Below are 5055 nucleotides of genomic sequence, written 5' to 3'. Positions count from 1 at the left end.
ATAATTGTGCACATGACATAGAGGATTCTCTTGCTATCATTTGTCTTCTCTTGAACTCAGCTTCTTCTGGACTAAGAGTCAATCGTACTTGACTATCTATTAATTCTTCTATGGTTCTTCCATACCTTAATATTGTTGTCTCAACATTTGATGTAGGTATGATATTTTGTTGATCTTCTGATGATTGATCAATAACTGTTTGTGTTTCCTGTGGTGTCACTTCTTGCTCTTTTCCATCCTCTTTCCTTTGTTGTTTTGCATATGCCTCTTTCCTATGAATTATGATCCCTTCTTGTCTTCTTTCCAACTCTATTCTTTTTTTTGTGGAAGATGAGTCTTTATTTGTAATAGCTACTTGTTCTTCATCCTTTTCTTCACTTGATAAATCAGATGATGGATCTGGACCCCATTCATATTCGTTTGAATCTGTTTCTGAACCATTTTCTAGAATCACACCACTATATCTAATAGGAATGTTATATGGTGAGAAAAGTTCTTTGATTTTGGCCATCTGCTCTTTCATTGTTTATGGAATATCTTGATCAGGTTCCACGCTTGTTTGTATTCCTTGAACTTGTTTGCAAGATTCTTCTTCTCTTTTGATTGCAAGTTCTTCCTGTTGTTGCTTATATTCTTCTTGTTTTTGTTTGTTAGCTACTGTTTCTGTTGCTTGGTGTAGCCTTTCTTTCCTTGGTTCTTCTTTAGGGACTGCTTTCTTTCTCCACCTTGGATGTTGATAATTATTTTATTTTTTATTTAATTTACGATATCCATGTCCTGATTTATCTTCTTTAGATTGTGTGTGAGGACAAATAGGTTTTGAAATACCTTCTTGTCACTTACAATTGGTCCTTTCCCTTCATATCCCATTTTTTGCATGATCTTATAACCATTGCCATATTGTCCCATGGGAATATCAACTCTTGCAATTGTTGCTATGATTTCATTTTCATCTCTATACAACCAACTAAGAATGTCTTTGTCTTCAGTTTCTTCTGCAAGTGTTCCAGCTCTAACAAATGCTCCATCAAACATATTAAATGATTTCTATGTGATTCTTGGCTGAGCCTTTGTAGGTTTTCCATATGATTTAGGTGAAAGCGGTAAGTTATGCAAAGAATGCTTTCCCATTCCTTCATCATTTAATTTGAGATTTTTCTCAAAGTTTTCCCATAATTTTTCTTGAGTTTCTTTAGTGGGATGGACTAATTCTCTATTATGTGGAACTCTTGCATCTTGTGTTGGTTTCAAATTATTGCAATATTGACTGGAATCTGCTGCTATAGTGATTTCTTGTCCATTATGAGGAAATTTAACACGGTGATTATAGGTGGAAGGAACTACTTGCATGTCATGAATCCATGGTCTTCCTAGAAGAATGTTATAAGATAAATTCAAGTTCAGAACCCGACACAATGCATCTCTTTCCACAGGTCCTATTTTGATTGGTAACACCACAGTTCCTTTAGAAGAACACTCTTCCTCATCATACACCTTGATTGTTATTTTCTTCTTTGGATCTACTACATTTTCTGAATATCCCAAAGCCTTTATTAAACTTAATGCACAAATGTTTAAGCCAGTTCTACCATCTATGAGTACGCGTTTGAAACAGGTTTTATGAATGACGACTTCAACATGTAAGGGAGCATTGTGAGGGTGTTGCAAGGATGCATCATCATTTTCAGAAAATGATAAGTAATATGGGGCTATGAGGTGTCCCACCATGTTTTGTAATTGATCCACATCTAGTCTTTTGAGACCATTGTTTCCATTAGATCCTTCTCCAATATTTCCTTATGCATAGGTGAAACTTTTAGGAGCTCCAAAATTGATATTTGAGCGGGTATCTTTTGCAATTGTTCCACTAAGTTGTATTGTCTTGAAGTGGATGTTGATTCATTTGTTATACTGATAAATGTAACCTTTGCTTTGCTTCTTGTAATAATGTTGATTGGTTTTAAAGGTGTTTTGTCTTTAACAATGATGACATTTACCACATCATCATATGTGTAAGTGTAATTTACTTGAGCTTTGCCTTTGTCATCTTTTGATTAGATTGTTCACCTTTTTCATAATTTGGAAGTGGAGATTTGAATGCTAAATGTGATTCATTTGTCTTGTGACCATCCACTGTGATAGTTCCATTATCGATTAAATCTTGAATAAGATGCTTCAATCTTTGACAATCATTGGTTTGGTGTCCTTTTCTTCGATGATAATTGTAAAAATGATTATCATTCCACTAATTAGGTTTGACTTGAGGTTCATAATTCATTTCTTCTAGTAAGGTAATCAATTTATTTGCAAGAAGAGTCTTCAAAGCTTATTCCAACGGTTCTCCAATGTTTGTGAATTTCCTGTGAGGATTGGAGAAGAAAGACTTGGATCTATTGTTCTCTTGATTGTTGTTTTTTGGTACTTGACTTGATAAGTTGAAGATTGGTTGTTGTTTGGTAGCATTGTTGTCATCATTTCCTCCATTGGTAACATTCATATTCTTTGACCAAAATTTAGGTTTGTCATTGTTATTGTTATTGTTATTGTTATAGTTATTGTTGTTGTTGTTGTAGGAATTGTTGTAAAATTTTAACTCTCCTTTCTTTACCATTGCATCTTCTATCTTTAGACCATTTTCAATCATTTTGGAAAAAGAAGGAGGATATTTCATTTTAAGACGGTAACTCATTTCACTGATAAGGTTGTCAATGAATATATCCATTTTCTCTTGATCGGGTACATCTCTAGGATATCTATTGAACATTCATTTCCATCACTGTAAAAAGACCATAAAAGGTTCACCATTCTTTTTCTTGACGTTACATAGATCTAACATTGTTATCTCATTTCTTACGTTGTAGGAGTATTGTGAGATAAATTCGTTCACAAGTTCTTCAAAAAGATTTAATTCCAGATGGTAGTCTTGAGAACAATTCCATTGATTGTCCACTTAAGCTTCTAGGGAATAGACACATCAGGTAAGTTTCATTGTGTGCAAATTCCATACTCATGGTGCAAAATTCCCTAATGTGATCTTGAGAATCAGATTTCCTATCATATTTATCATATTTAGGGATTTCACAATATTATGGGAATGGTATCATGTTTAAACTTTTGTCAAAAGGATATGGGCAGATGTCCTCTAATGAATATTTCTTAGATCTAGTTCCACTCTACATATCCTATATTTGTTGTTGCAAGGTTTGTATTTGTTGAGCAAGAGTTAACAAAGGATTATCGATACGGGTTCTTCTTGCATCTTCATAAGTTCTTCTGTCACCACACTTTCTTCTTGTATCATCATGGTCTTTTCTTGTTTTAACACCTCTTGTTTCCTCATGATTTACTTGATTTACATCCTTGTTATTGGGATCATCAGTGTTTTGATGGTTACTCATCTCTACATCTTGTTTCAAACTTTCTATGTTAAAGTCTTTTGGCAATTCAGCTCTTGATTTTGCCAACATTAGGATGTACTTTTCCTTTTTTTTTTCCATTAGGTTGTCAAATTTATCATCTTGTTCTATGTCTCTAATGGTGTTATTACTACTTCTTCGTCAACATCTATGTATCCAAATTGATGAAACATTGGATTTTCCTCTTCCATTTGTTTTTGTTGTTTTCTGAATTGCAAGTATTGAGCTCTAGTCCAAACTGGCATGTGATTGATTTGGACTTCTCAAGTTTTGATCTTCTAAAATGTCACTCAATAAGTGATCACTAGTTTAGGAAGATAAGATTTGTTGATTTTACCACTGTTATTAGTGCATTGCGATAAAGTGTCTTGTTATTGAAAGGGACGTGCTTGCAAAAGTTCTCTATAAAACTCCGTTCCATAACCATGTAAATAGTGACAAAACGGTGTAGGAATGTCTTGTGTTTTAACAAGATTTTGCGATTGATGTACAAGAATTTTGTGTTCTTCAAAGTAGCCTTTTAACTAGGTTTTATTTTCTTAAGGCGATATTTAAAAGTCATATAATCATATGATGGTTTACAAGTATGTTTGATTCCAATGTGAGTGCAATATTTATTTTGATAAAACCTAGGTTCAAATAGGAACTATATATCCAAGATAATGAACAAAGGTTGATATGATCAAGTTTCGTGATAAAGGATTTGATATATCCTGATGAGAAACTGATAATGATGTTGATTTTTGCACTTGAGATGGTTGAATCACTAACTTGTTGGAAGTTTTATGCTTATGAAAACCTTCAGAAATAGCCTATTTGATTGATAACCTAATTATCTGACTAGCTTGAAGATCCGTAATAGTTGAAGACAAATCTACTCGAAAAAAGGTATCTAGAAATGATATTGAAATTTTGGAGTGATATGCAGAAATACCCTTTGTTTCAGATGCAGGAAAACATTTGCGCTAACCTATTTGTCAAAAGTGCTAACCTACGCGATAAATGCGCTACTCTGTGTGATAAAAGCGTTGCTCTGTGGAATAAAAGCGCTAAACTATGATGTAAAAGTATAGTTTCATGTTCAAAAGCGCTATTCCAATGATCAAATGCATGATTCTAAGGGATTAAAGCATTGTGCTATTGTTTAAAAGTGTTGTTTTGTTGGTCAAAAGCATTGTTCTGCACAACAAATGCGTAATTTTGACTGTGTTAAAGAGATTTTTCAATTTTTCCAGCAAGTTATCAGATTTTTGCTCAATTCGGACTAATGATTTTTCAAGTTTCTGACCATTTTTTATAATATTTTTGTAGACACAAAAGACACAATGTTTTGGAAATTAAAGTGCAGAAGCAAGCACAAATCTTATGGCAGGCTGAGATAATAATTGTTGAATCTCACATGGGGTTTCCCCCGAGGCTATGCTATTTAGAGTGGATATTTAGGTGCTTTACCCCACTGGCTCCACCCTCGGCACTCACTTGTCTGGGGCAGCCAAGCACCAATTTCCATGAAAACTCCCCATGACAAACTTCATATCTCTACTAAGAACCGTATGTGTGTGAACCACTTCAGAGGTCCGACCTCCGGCGCCAACAATTAGAAGTATTTTGGTAGCTAATACAAATGGTTTTTAGTAAG

This window comes from Cryptomeria japonica, chromosome 2, assembly GCF_030272615.1.
Source record: "Cryptomeria japonica chromosome 2, Sugi_1.0, whole genome shotgun sequence".
Taxonomy (NCBI): Eukaryota; Viridiplantae; Streptophyta; class Pinopsida; order Cupressales; family Cupressaceae; genus Cryptomeria; species Cryptomeria japonica.
The sequence above is the reverse complement of the archived record's forward strand: the minus strand, read 5'-3'. Positions refer to the sequence as shown.